General features: G+C 33.6%; 1 long non-coding RNA gene across 2 annotated transcripts in view; it reads left to right on the top strand.

Annotated features, from left to right (window-relative positions):
- The first annotated feature begins 2,191 nt into the window (after positions 1–2,191).
- LOC149782134 (uncharacterized) overlaps positions 2,192–15,773 on the top strand; it is a 55,322-nt gene continuing 41,740 nt past the window's right edge. The window contains exon 1 of one of the 2 annotated variants that reach the window (XR_016414240.1): positions 2,192–2,284. This is a non-coding gene — a long non-coding RNA (uncharacterized LOC149782134). The remainder of the gene's footprint in view (positions 2,285–15,773) is intronic. The other variant, XR_016414243.1, reaches the window with a different exon arrangement.

The raw sequence follows: 15,773 nt of genomic DNA, 5'->3' as shown, positions 1-15,773 counted from the left end.
GAGACTTTTTGGCACTGTACATCATCTCTATCTGACAAGTACGATTCTAAGTTTATGTCAATGGCTGATTTATCTGGTCATTTCTGTTCACATAATTGTATATCTTGTTGCAATGTTTTTGTTATTTAGACTTGACTTGTTCAAGCCGAGTATCAGATGCAAGCAAATTGCTCGCTACAAAACCAATTTGTCTCGGCCTGAAATTCTTTATCACTCTCAGAATGATAACTTCAAGGTGCTCTGGATAGTTACTAGCAGTTACTAGACTTTTGAAGGTAATATAAACTACAGAAAAGATGAACCTCATCAATCACAGTCTAAAAGGGTTGAATCTTGCTGTTTAGTGGGACATAATGCTTATGATCAATTTCAAATTCGAATTGTGAGCGAATTAAGTAGGTGCTGACAACTTTCTCGCCAGAACCTCTTGTTTCTATTTGAGATTAGCGTCGCACAGTTTGACAAATCTCGATGTGTACGCCTCCGGTCTCAGAGCGGTACCGTGCTTCTACCTTAGGCACATCTTCCCAAAATAGGCATCTGCAGACCTTTAGATACAAAAAAAAATATATTGCTTTTCAAAACATAAATATGTTATAATTTGGAAATGTCATTGATGTGATGGATATACGTGCATTAAATTTCAATATTCATAGAGCATGAGAAGTTGTCTTAGGTATATTTACACAATATTATATTGTAGATGTGTGGATCATACTTATAGAGTGATCGATGGGCATACCTGGAGGTATTCCGGGGTTTTCTTTCTGGCTTCAGAAAATGTATTTTCAATTATTGAAAATGCAAATGTTGAATCAGAATATAGGTCTGATCGTTATCTTGTTTAACTAATGTAAATTAAAAAGAACGACTTCATTATTAAAAGACAGGGACTATGTTAGAGGAATTTTAACAAAATCAAAGTTAGACTACAATATATATATATATATATATATATATATATATATATATATATATATATATATATATATATATATATATATATATATATATATATATATATATATATATATGTATGTATTGAACAACTGGACACGTCTATGAGAAGAAAAATATGCCAATATCTGGAGAATTAACATAGATAACACAACCTATGTTCTTTCTGAGTATTTGGACGGAACATCACATGCAAGAATTTGAAGAACATTGTCTGACGAAATGTAAACCTTCGTAACAATTTTCAATATCAAAGACTGATAATTTCTTTAATTTGGAATAGGATTTTTTATTCAGTGAAAAAGGATCCATTATTGCTAGATTTGTTTGGTTCATCTTCAACGCAAACCATGTCATTTAAAATTGTCACAGCTGTACATTATTTAGAATCACAAATATGGTTTAATCTTTGAATTACAATAGGTGGGATAAAGGGTGCTACAAAACACGCTTTCAGAAAGACATTTAGTTTGTTCATGATTTTATTAATTAGGATGGTTTCTTGGTGAGATTTGATAAGAGATTTTTTATTAGAATTAATTTTATAGTTTTCAAGGCATACATGCAGCTATAAAGTTATATAAAATAAACTTAGTATCACTTAAGACTCAAATCTGCCACAGCCTTCTCATCGTTAGCTGTGCATATATGTATGAAAAATAAAATAAGATAGAGAAGAATATATTAAATAGTAACTGAAAACAATGGCGACTGGCAGGAATTTTTCTTGTTACCATATCCACATTTCCTAAACTGAAATGATTCCCGCTGAAATTATTGCATATCATTTTGTCTACGAATGTACTAAGAGAGTTAGAAATATCTCAAATGACCTCTTCTCTTTTTTGTATGGTGCATACAGAAACAATTTCACACACCTCTTGGGATTTTCGCATAATTAATATTTTTATTAATCATATTTTACAATGCATAAAACGTAAATGTTATCCGAAAAAAACTGAAATTAAAAAAACCCACTATTTTGGGATAATATACAATTTATTAATTACAAGACATCAATACAGAAAGATGGCTGTGATAGTATTTTTCTGATAGAATTTAAAAGCTAGTGCATACACAGCACAACCAGATTCTGGTGTTTATTAGTTCTCATCAAGTTTAAACACACACGAATGCTATCTTAAATTGTTTATAGTAAAGGTAATACTACCGATCCAAGCAGAACTGTATTCGGTGTGGATGGTTATTGAGGTTGTAGGCGTTGATGATAAATGTCTAATTTGGGGATTGTGATATAAATTTTCGCCTTAATTCGAATTAGATATACTCACTCCTGCTTTGCCATTTCACTTTCCGGATTTTGAAGGTAACTTTTGAAGTTTTTATTTGATTTTTGTTTTCATTTTTTAATTAATTTATTATGATTTCAGAGGTAATGAATTGTCTACTCTGGTAAATTCATTTTCCTTATTGTAAAATTTGATCAAGTTAGCGTACTCTGGAAAACGTTCAGTTTATTTCTGTTTTAGACAGAGCATTCGTTCTCTATTAGCACATATAAAGAAATGTCATTCACAGCACATGAAAGTAGAATAGAAGCATGCCAGAATTTTCTCCACTGTGTTGGCTGCAAATGGAAACAACTTCACCTTATAGCTGTTCATCTTTTACAAGTACTTAATAACTGTTGAGTGGTCACAGGTTAATTTTGTATGATTTAATTTTGGATGAATAATTAAAAATTTAAGTTGAAAATATGTTCTTCAGATGAACTGAATATATTGTTAGCATCGTTTTTTACAAGCCACGCATCCTCACCCTCTCCGGTACTATAATATGGTGAAATATTAGCTATTTTTCAGATGCACATGCATGATGACATGAAAACTAGAAAAGAAAAACTAGCAAAATAGGTTATTCTGTACTGTTTCGTACTTTACATGCGGAGTGATATTTCTTTTAAATTTCATAATTTTTCGCATTGATAATCCTATTTTATTTTTTTATTATTTATTTTTAGAATTTTTTTTACGTTATAGGAACTTTTAAGTCCCTATCTTTTGGTGCCTGCTTAATGAGTGTAATTTGGGTATTAGACTATACAGCTTGGCATTGCTTCAGAGGTAAATTATAAGAATTAAAAAAAGACAAGCCGCTAATTGTACTTGCTTCCTTAGTTCCAGACAAAACCAAAACATAAATTCTATTTAAAGTCAGCATTCTTTTCTTAATGCTTAAATTCGTTTGTTTCTAATTTACACTGTCAAAGTATATCATTCCTTTCAAGTACAGGTTAATTTTTCAGATGAATACAACCTCGGAATTCATATCGTTATTATTAAACAGTCTGGCAACAGTTTAAATGTAAATATTAGTCAAGCATTCCCAAAGAATTCCTAAGTTCCGGTGCTTTTCAAAATCAATGAATTCTATTTAGGCATGATGGTATTGCAAGCCGCATGCAATATTTACTATTATTATATGCTCATTTTTTCCCCCGTTAACTTTACATTGTCGGAATCGTTCAGTATTCCCCGATACTGAATGCGCGCGACAATACACATATAGCATTCACGTGAATAAAGGAACTACTTTCTACTGTAAACAAACAATGGACGCAGACACCAACACTTTTGATTTATTTAATTTGTCCGCGGATGAAGTAAACCAGTTGTTTGAGCCATTTGAGAGTAGAGATGTCAAAATTGAAAATGTGGATGAATTCATAGAATCACAAAAGAAACTTTCAACAAAGCAGGCGACTGAGCGTGATATCAGAAATGTACACCGATGGCTGTATGATAACAAACGTGAGACATGGTGCATTGAAAACATCATTCCGGATCATTTAAACATGCATTTAGCCGAAATGTTTATAACGACTCGCAAAGTCAATGGTTCTGAGTATGAGCCATGCTCTTTAGATTCCATAAGAAACAGCATAGAACGACATCTTAAGGCTAAAGGGTATCCCGTTTCTCTTAGAGACCGTCAATTCCAGAAATCAACCGAAGCACTAAATTCTAAAAAAAATGCAACTGAAAAAGCTGGTTTTGGAAGGAAAGCAAGAGCATCAGAGCCGATAAGCCAAAATGACGAAGAAGCTTTATTTTCAGCCGGTGAACTGGGCTCTCTCGCGCCAGCTGCATTGCAATTTTCACTATTATACTTTTTTGGAAAAATGTTTGGATTTAGAGGCCGAGACGAGCACAGAAGATTAAAGTTTGGAGATATATCAGTTTTCACCGATTCATCCGGTACAAAATATCTTCAATATGCTGAGAGGGATAGCAAAACCTTTGACGGTACTGGGAAGGATGACTACAGATCAACAATACCTCGCATTTTTTCTACTGGAACAACACCGGAGCGAGACCCAGTTCATCTTTACATGCAATATTTGAAACGAAGGCCATTGGAAATGATGGATGCCGACAGCCCTTTTAATTTGACACCAGTTCCAATTCAGAAACTGACAGAAACTTCCCAGATATGGTAATTATATTTCTAAAGATTCAATTAATGCCCTTATTTAAAATAAAAATATAAATACAAACACTAATATTCGTAAAAACATTTAAGACAAATAATGAATAAATGAAAATAAAATTATATGAAAGAAAACAAAAAATATCGGAAAAATATGGAATAAATTTTGTACTCTGCGAATACTAAACCTTGCGGAATATAAGAAAACAAATTTTAATGAACGTGTAAATTTAAACAATATAAAAAATATATTTTACTGGACAAAATATTACAAATTACATGTATTATCCGAGACCAATGGGGGTTAATCAACTGGGGAGTTTGATGAATATATAGTGGATCTATGCTATATATATATATATATATATATATATATATATATATATATATATATATATATATATATATATATAGTGGATCCATGCTATAAGAGGAATCCTATCTTGTGTTTCGAAAATCAACTTAACTATTTTACCAGAGTCTTTTAAAGCTAAGGGATCCTAGTAAAATTGAACTCACGTTTCGGTTGATGTTTAGCAGTGCAAAGAAACAAATGAAAAAAATAATGATTGCACTGTAAAAAAAAAGTACACGTTGGACAGCATCAATGGTGCAAAACTACAAAAGACTTGCTCAAAACAGAAATATATATATATATATATATATATATATATATATATATATATATATATATATATATATATATATATATATATATATATATATATATATATATAATAAAAGATGAGAACTGTAACTTGAAAGAGGGTGATATTGAAAATGTCTGTATAGTATTACTATTGTGGAAGCACTCAACTAATATGCCAATTATGTGCTGAAATATATTACCACACAATTAAGTTAATTTCAGTAATAATCAAGGGCGCCCGTAGAATTTTTTCCGGTTGGGGGGGGGGGGGCCTGTGTAGTGGTCAGCCATTAAAATTTATGAATGCAGGCCAAAAGATGTTTAAAAAGTGAAATCCGGAGTGAGACAAGTGTCCCCCCCCCGCCGCCCTTATGTGCGCCGCCCATGGTGAGGATGATAGAGGAATAGCTAAAAAAAATCGGAATAATATTTCGCCGTTCAACAAAGTTCATCATCTTTGAACAGAACATCAGTACATCCCCTGAAAGCACCCCCTTGCACATGCACACACTTTCGCAACCTGATTATCTAGTTATTAAAGGCCATTTTGTTTTCACATTTTGGTATAATGTTGCAATGGAAAACTGCACTTCCTAACGCACATGGGTTTGATATCGTGTTCCACTTAGCGATCTGTTGATAATGTGATTCAGCCAAATATCAGTTGGAGCTAAATTAGGGATATATGATGAATAGGGCAAAGTTTAGATGCTGTACTCTTTCAAGTAATCAGCAAAGGCGCCATATGTATGGGCCGGTGCGTTGTTAAGGAGTAATTGGATACCACTGGTAGCGGTGCGGGGATTGACATATCGCCAGTTGTCAATCATTCTGCTCGATTGACCAATCAGCGAGCGCTATTATACACACCTCCAGGCACTGTTTACGTTCGCCATTTTCTTCCAATAATCTGCTTTTGTCGATATCGACTCGGCTATTGTATATATTTACAAATTTCGCAACGGTTCGGAGAAGTCGCCCCACTTTGCCTGGCGAAGTCGCCCCAAGGAACATATATAGTAATTCTGAGATATACCCACATGGTTAAGGCTTCATTTATTGTTGTTTTTCTTCAACTTAATAACTTATCAAATTTATAAAGTTTGCAATTTTTCAACTATTCCATTTGATCAACTCCGCTTCTGTACTTAACAAAAAATAATTGTTATCTGTCCCTTTTGCTCTGCTCTTTAAATCATTAGATGCATTTTAATAATATTTGTAGAGATAGTGTCATCAATATTTTTTATTATATTTACATCTAAAAATGAAACATGCATACTAGATGCAGTATAAGTAAATTTAATCGTCGGGTGAAAATGATTTAGGCGATCACTCATTTTTTTCAGTTCTTCAGTTGAATGCTTCCAGATATAAATGTCATCGAAAAATCTGAACCAAAGAGATCGATTAAACTTTTAGTTTTGAATAAAATCCTTTTCTAATTCACCCATGAAAGGGAAGGGTATATATGAGCCATATTAATACCCATTATCTGTATGTAATTCGTATTATTAAATTGAAAATAATTATTTTCCAAGATAGTTTTTATTATTTTTACAAATATCTTCGCTTGATACTGTGCTATTATTAGGATTGTTATCAAGAAAATATTTGCACGCTTCAATACCATCTGCATGCGGAATGTTGGTATACAGTGATGTTATATCTAATAATACCAGGATTGAAATTATCAGATAGATGTGGAATAGACTTCGACTTTTTAATGAAAGTAGTTGTATCTTTAATGTATGAAGGAAGTGATTTCATTAAAGGTTGTAAAACACTATCAATAAATTTGGATAGGTTTTCAGTATATGAATTAGAACCTGATATAATGGGTCGTGATGGAAAATATAAAGGTAAATTATGGTCAGGATTTTTATGAGTTTTTGGGTAATATGTAGAACCGAGGTGTACGTATGTTAAGAGGGAAAGTATCAAATTCCTCATATACGGAATTATTATTATTGAGGTGTACGTATGTTAAGAGGGAAAGTATCAAATTCCTCACATACGGAATCATTATTTTTAGCGATCTCATTAATGCATGTTGAACTTTTTTTATTTAATTTCTAATTGACGTTCAAATTCTTTAACATGATCATCTGATTCACAATAATGATAGTGTTTGACTTACCATTCTTTTTAATTACTATACTGTCGTCATTCATTAGATGATATACAGACTTAATTTCGTCCTTATAAATATTACTATGATATTGCTTTCATTTAGTTAATATTTCTTATGTGATCACGTATATATATATATATATATATATATATATATATATATATATATATATATATATATATATATATATATATATATATATATATATATATGAATCACGTAAAAGATGACTTAAAAACGATGAATTGTAAAAAGGTTCTTTGGGTGACATGTTTTGGGATGACTTCTCCAGCCAATTGGGGCGCCTTCTCCAACCACTCTGGGGCGACTTCTCCAAATACATGGGGACGAGTTCCCCGACTTAACTTAGAGAAGTGCAAGCGATGGATAAATGCTCTTGCTTTCTGTATCTGTCTCAATGTTGTTTCATATAACAAATATTGCTCACCAATGTCGTCTGTTATATATTTTAATGTTATCACGCCGGCCATTTTCACAGACTGTTTGTCGAAAGTTAAGACGTTGTCAAGTGACGTGTTCGGTAGGTGGAGCGATCTACCTTCTGGCGTAAGGTCAATTGGTGCTTCCGTAAAATATTCCACAACATTTGCCTCACATAGGAGAAAATAATATCCAGTCAAACTAGCATAGTCAGGTAAAGACAGCTTGACGACTGGTCATTTTGAACTTTTTTTATATACGCTCCAAGAGAATTTAGCATTAACTTGGCAACAAGGTAGGACGTCGTGTTAATTAACATCACATTTCCCATGTCACATTGCATGTTTTGGTTTTGGGTGAAAATAGCACTGTGGGATAAGTCAATGTTAAAAATTTAAATTAAAGTCTCCTGTGGATTTATATTTGGAGATGGTGGGTGGGTACAAAACTGACTCAATGGCAGAAAGTGGAAAGTTAATCTTAAAAATGTCTATGGGATTAACATTAATGTGGAACTATGGCGACAAACAAGACGTTAATGTCAAAAAACTGATACAAACAGACAAACACACACACAGACTAACCAACACAAGTCATCTAATGACTAATAACATTCACACACACCTTTAGATCAACGTTCAGTCTTACTAACACACCCATATCCTAAGCAAACTTACTAACCAGTATACAGTGTGACTGACCAGTACTTACACCTACTGACTATCACCAACAACTGCTGGCCAACATAGTCTTAATGACCATTGCCCACATCTAAAAATCAACACTCCTGGCCAATACATCGTGTTATTTCACTGTGGTTTTAAACTAAGTAATAGTAAAGAACGAAAACCAACAAGTATTGCAAAATTCAGCAAACAAATTATTACCCTACCATTAAAAGTCAAAAACTTTCCATCACAATTCCAAATGTACAGAGTTCCAGAGGAATTCCGGTGGTGTTCCAAATAAATTCCAATATTGAAGGCTTAAGAAGAATTAAATAGTACTTTATAATTTCAGTGAATAATTGTTTTACAAATAAATCACCCAAATTAAAATTTGAACAAAACAATAAGACTGATTCCACTTTGCAAGTTAAGAGAAGAATGACCAAGTTAGAAGTAAATAACAGTAATATGAGAGCTGACACAATAATAGTGCCAAGGTCAGTTTCCTTTCTAAAACATTCTACGTTGTCAACAAGATCAAGAATTTCCATGTGAATAACGAATGTACTAAGCTCAAATACAAGTAAAGATGTTTACCTTCATTAAAAATATCTGAATATTGTATCTATACTCAAAAAGAAATATTATCCATGTCTAATGTATTTACAAAATAAATGTCACTAATTGGGTATACTTTAACTTGATTTTAGACAAAGGTCAATTAAACAATTCAGATAAACGTATCATATAACATGAAAAAACTAATAAACAATACTAATTAAATATACATTGCAGCTACCCTCATAAAGGAAAAGCAAGATGTAAACAATAAAATTTTCTTTTACATACAAGTCAAATATACACATAATTAAAGTTACATCAGATTATGTCTGACGAATGGAACAAAATATGCCTTAGGCAATATACTACTTCTGTACGCGTGAAAGGGCCTCTTCAGTTAAGTTATATTTTCCATTGATGTGCCTAATGTCGATACTGTATTTATTCAACATCAAACTCGACCTTGATAATCTCTGATTTTCGTTTTTCATCTTGCTAATGAAAGTATGGGAGTTGTGAAATGAAATAATCGGAGAATGCGCTGAACTACGACCTACATCAAAGTGATGCAAAGTCAATATCAAAGCCAAGCACTCCTTCTCATTTGTGGGATAACATCTCTGGTGGATGTTTATTTTTTTAAGGAAAATAACACACCGGATGTTTAACCCAACCTTAATTGAACCAACAGATATTTGAAATTTGGTTCTGAAAGAGCTTGCGCACTCTTATGTAAAGCTTTCATATTTCAGACAAATGAAACTTGGATTTCGTATTCAATAAACTTGTCTGAGTTCAGTAATTATGGAGAACTTGGAGCACAATCTCCGATAATACCCGCGATATCCAAAACTCGCATCGGTTGCTTTATACTGATATGCACGGGTAATTCAGAGATAGCTCAGACCATAGCATCTATAAGTTTAGTTTGACCGTGTGCCACAATATGTCCTAAAATGTAATACACATACGGAAAAAACTCATTTTTACTTGGATTAGTTGTCAACTTTGCATCCGATTGTTTTCCAAGTGAGCTTTCAATGTCAGCAAAATAAGCGCCACAACTATCTAGACTGGGTGTAATCACGTTTTTTGATCTTTGGAAAATAAAGAAACCGTTCATTTCAAACGTCATCCTTTTATATTGATAAAGTCCATCTGGAGCTACAAATGCCGAAATTTCTTTTGCCCTTTTTCGTCAGTGGAATTTGCCAGAATCGTTTCAAAATGTCAAACTTGCTGACAAATTTGGCATTTCAAATTTTGTCAATTCAGTCATAATTTTAGACACTGCACATGCATCTGTTTTAGTGACTATTTATTTTTCTGTAGTGTGTGCACATGCGGAAACTATCATCTGGTTTCGACACTAAAATAGCATGGTGAACTCAAGTTACCGTAACTTCGTTCTCTGATATCATTCTCTAGCAAATACTGAATTCTGTTTTCAGATGTTACTGTTTGAGATAATTCCTGTACAGATGCTTTTTCACAAGTGTATAATGAATAAATTGAACATCAAAGTAGATTTAATTTGTTCTTGTCGGAACATCTAGAATCATATGCTTATATTCAATTAATAGCTATTTTAGTTCATTCGTTTGTTAAGAGTGTCTATATGAATGTTTCAGGTCAAGATTATTCAATGTTTCTGAGTTGCGAGGATTAGCTACAACAAAGTCATTACAGTCAGATTTCTTTCAATCACTTAAGTCCGTACAGTACGGGGCAGGGACAAGTAAATTAACTGCATGATGAACACGGCTATCTATACGAATATACTCCTTTAACTTATTTATATCCCATGAGTATTAATTACATAATTTAAGTCAATTACATTTTTTCCACGATATAACGGTGTTTAACCTAAGAGGATTTTGAGGTATGAGCAAGAAAGCCAGAACTGTACGATCAGGCTGAAACCCCCTTTCCTTCGTATTTTATTCATACCTTGATATCATTTTTGACTGAGACTGATGAAGATTATTTCTTGCTACTTCACAAGCCTATGCCAAATTATTCTGAAATCAGAACCATAGTCAAGAAGATTAATATCTAAATCTTCGGTTGAAAGAAGTTTCTCTTTCAATAATTTAAATGGTTATTGAACAGTATGACCAAAGTCCAGTTCAAAAGGAATAGAAAATAATGATTCTTGAACTTATTCTCTAACAGCAAACACGAGCGAATGAACACCGTCGTCCAATCTTTTCCGATATCAAAGCAATACGACGGAAAGATGTTTTTCAACTTTGGATAAAATATTTCTAAAGGCCCCTGTCTGTCAGGCTCATAGGAAGAATATTTAAATTCTTTGATTCCTAATTCATGCATAACTTCCTAGTAAATTTCAGATATAACATTTGACCCTTGTTCAGTCTTCACAGATTTGGGAAGGCCAAATTGCACAGAAAGCTCAATCAAAGCTTATACAATGGCTTCAGTTTTAGTATTCCTCAAAAGGGATTGCCTTTGGAAATCTTCCTGAAGCACACATCAATGTCAACAGGTATCGATTGCCTGACTTGGTCTTAGTTAAGTGAACGAAACAGTCTACCATTATTCTGCTAAAATGCAGGAATAGGTTGCAGATGAGATTTAGGTATCTTCTAATTTTTTTGTCCCTACCATTTGACAAGCATGACAGGGTCTACAGTATTTACAAAGATCACATTACACTTTCAGAAGATACAAATGTGTCAAGATCTTTTGATCAGTCTTATAGACTCCTAAATGACCAGACAAATGAGTTATATGGCCTGGAGTAAGAATTCCCTGTCTCTACTACTTTGAAACTACAGTTTGATAGTTCACCGACCACTCGTTACCAGCAGGTACATCGGGTAGTCTCCAGTTTTTCATAAGCACCCCAATTTTAACGAAACAGGTACTTACATAGCTTCAGTTTCGCTAATAGCCCTCTGAAACAAACAGGACACCTCATGATTTTGTTTCTGTTCGACAACGACTGATTGTCTTTTTTCGTCCAGGTTAGAACAAACAGAGAAAGAAGTAAAGACAAGATCCATGCGATCAATAACTTTTGAATGGTGAATATTAATAATGACCTCATCAAAAGCCTGACTATAGGAATACCTTCCTGATTATGATCATTCTCAATAGCTCTTGTTGCTATAGCTCTAGCAACTGCACATGCATGGCATAAATCATGGATTTTATTTTCAAGAGGATGGACTTTCTGATCCAAACAAGACTTCAATTACAAGTGAATTACCAACATTATCTCCAGATAAATCGTTGCCTAGTAATAAACTAATGCCATCGATGGCTAACAACGTCACTGTTCCAACTGTCACTAATCATGGCACTAAGTCTGACGCACTGGAGAGGAACATTAAATAATCTGTAGTCTTCTAACTGAATAAGAACACTTTCACTGGAAGAAGACTTCTCAAATAAAAGGCAAAGTACCTGATAATACAAGACTTGGGGACGCTGATGTATCCCATACAATTATAATCGTAAAAACCTTGACAGAATCGTAAATAACTGATATGAAACTGGTCGACATGAATGGTTTATAATTACCCATAACAAGCTCAGACTAGAATTTGTTTGACCCACCAAAATGTGGCTTCAATACACGACCGTGGCCTTGACGTCCAAGAATAAGAGCATTTGGGATATCTCTGCCTTTATTACGTTGCTTAATTTTCATTATGAAGTAGTCAGAAATAGCGTGCCCTTTCTTTGTGCAATATGTGCAAGTAGGAAGAGATAAGGATTTTGATCAATCTTATCAGAAATTTGTTTACTAAAGGTTGTGCCACATTGAGATTTGAAAGTTATCGTATGACACTGGGGTGGGTTTTTTTCATCAGTAAACTAACAAAAAGAAGACGTACTGACAAATGAAACTTTGTGATTCAAGGAATCATCGTCAGCTGTATGAGAAGAAATTTCTAATTTTCCGACATTTTGCTCATTAATTTAGGTTTGATGGTCGCTATGGAAGCTATTCTTAAACTCTTCAACTAATATAAGTTGTCTGAGGTTATCGTAGTCTTTACCAACCTTCCCGGGTGCGCACCAACAATCAGACGGTTCGAAGTGGGTATGTACAATTTCTTTTCTACAGTTTCTACACCTGTATCTCTGATACCAAACTCATAACCCTTCATGATAGAATCCTTAACTAGATCGTAATCTGCACTTTGTTGTACTAACAGTGAAGTGTAGAATGATTCCAAGAGCATTGCCAGTAAGTACACTTTGTAATAATAGAGTCAAATGCTATCTTGGTCATTTCAAATTTTTCTGCATTATTTTCAGAATGAGGGAAATATTGTTCACCTTCTTTTTCTTTAAAAGGGCTACAAGCAAAGCATTTCTAAAAGCATCAAAGTACTTGTGTGTAAAGGGGTACATTTCTCCTTTTATGTCTTCACTCATTTAATCTAAGTTGAATCTAAATTTCATTTCACTATCTTTCTTTTCTCTTTCTCCCTGTATTTCGATCTCTTATTTTTAATTTGCATTTGTCTTTTTTCTCTTTCTTTATCTCCCTTTCCTCGTTCAGCAACTAAATTTCCGTGGGCCTCTTTATTTCCTCTTCCTTTAACTGCATCTGCATTTGCCTTTCTTTACTATTTCTTCAACTGCATTTGTCGCTGATCTCTTTCAATAACTGGATTTGTCACTCTTTGTTCACTTTCAGAAGCTGAAATCTTCTTAACTCGATTTCCATCTGGTCTTCTAATTTCAGTTGTATTATTTTCATATCAGAGCAAATATAGACTTAATAATCAAACATAATTCACATCAATTTTAAACTTTCTTTTCCACTAAATATTGGACCAAAATATTTTTTATTTCTTGCTTTGTTAAAGACTCACTCGTTTCAGAAAGATCATGTTGCTTGGCAAGTTGACTCAAAATGAAAGTTTTCACTTTAGATGACATTATGAAAGTTTGTTGATTTCACTATAGAGTTATGAAATGTGGGAAATTAAAATACCCGAGACATAGAACATTCTAAAACAATTTTAAGTTTCAAACTCTGATATATTTTAAAGAAATTCGTATCGCGGACGAAATGCACCAATTTTCTGTCAGGACTATGTAGTCTTAAACTAAGTAACAGAAAAGTGCACCAGCCAACACGTTTTGTAAAATTCAACAAACAATTGATTTCCCTAGAACACAAAGTGAAAATTTAAAAAGGGACTTACAACATTGTGAACTAAATTTGAAATTCTCCTAAACGTTATATCACACATCAAGATGAATACATTTCCAAATGAATTCCAATGGTGTTCCAAATAAATTCCCGTATCGAATGTGTTGTCGGGCCTATAGCCTCATATATGTTAATATGTTAAAAGTCTTTCTATGTGCCACAATAATAAAATCCAAACAGTTCATGAATGAATTAACTATAATTCCGAATTAGTGATTTTTGATCAAAGAAGTATTAACGAATTTTAGTTAATAATTTATATTAAAAAAATCAACTCAAGTTAAAGTCTGAACACAATAACTTATTCCACCTCAAATGCTAGGGCGGAGGAATTTTGAAGGAATCAACATTAATGTAAAGGATAAGACACACTAATAGAGACAGGATTACAGTCAGTTTCCATTCTACAACATTCTAAGTTCTCAAGAAGTTCAGGAATTTGAAAATAAGAAACAAGTGTCCTAAACTCAGGTACAAGTAAACCTCCATTAATAATGATCTCAGTATTTAATATATAATCATGGAGAAAATACCGATCACAGCTACCGAGAACTCTTGCATACCATTTACCTATCTGTCCGTAAATCATATTTTGGCATTGCAAATATTTAGACAAAAGAACGTCGTGGACAAAAAATACTCCAGACAGATTAGTTTGGTAAAAAGGTTCTAGGCTGAGTGGTAACTCGTGTACCCTGCGTGACGACGAGCACCTCAACAACTAGGACGTAATTAGTGAAGCATATTTGCATCTAGTTTATTGTCCTTCAACGATTGCATGGTGTACGACTTGCTATTCTGTGAAAGAGAAAACATCTCATCCAAAATACCAATGAAGATTAAAGCGTTGTTGCCTGCTGTTGATCAAGACTATAAATGACCTTTCTGGGCCTCTTTGAAACCATAAATCTTCTATATATAGAAGTGAAAGTTCATGTAAAATCTGTCAAGGGAAACCACACTGATAATCAGGATGTCCATAACGCCAAATGAAAAGGAGCTCCTTATCCTAAAATAGTAGAACCAAGCCACCGAGCCAAAGTAAGTAGAGAAATATGTGATTTGTGATTTTGATTTTTTACGTAGCTTTAACAATTTTTCAGTCATATCGCTACGATGTATGCAATGTGTCAGTTTAAAGTGATGTCTAGCACTGGGGCATCATTCCTTAGACATGTAGCATGATGTCCCACCCAGTCACATTATCCTGACACCAGGCCGACCAGTCCTAACACTAACCTCTTAATGCTGAACGCCAAGCGAGGCATCTGTTAGTATTATTTTTGTAAGTCTCTGGTATGACTCGGTCGGGGATCGAACCCACGACCTGCCGCATCCGTACGATCTTTTGACTTATCACGCAACTATAATTTATAAAGATTTATACAGTTTATTATATGAACTATCTTGTCCTTTCTTATCATAGTTCGAATCGAAATGCTATGATCTCAGCAAGTAATTCAACGCATAGGTGCAGAAGAACCTTTGTCTAGAGATTACGGTGCACTGCAGTTTCGGGTAACATGCAAATTGTAGGAGTTATATCCATAGCACTAATTTGATTTCATATTCCTCTAGACTCATACTTTAAAGTCAATTACACTGTCATACTTGATGAGAATTCAAAGAGAGGAAAGATGTGTGCTTAATACGTCAGAGTGAATAATACGTCATATATGGCAGCAAAACCTAACCGCGAACCGTTCAATCTGC

Source organism: Sinohyriopsis cumingii, chromosome 15, assembly GCF_028554795.1.
Source record: "Sinohyriopsis cumingii isolate HCF-2022 chromosome 15, ASM2855479v2, whole genome shotgun sequence".
NCBI lineage: Eukaryota > Metazoa > Mollusca > Bivalvia > Unionida > Unionidae > Sinohyriopsis > Sinohyriopsis cumingii.
The sequence above is the reverse complement of the archived record's forward strand: the minus strand, read 5'-3'. Positions and strand labels throughout refer to the sequence as shown.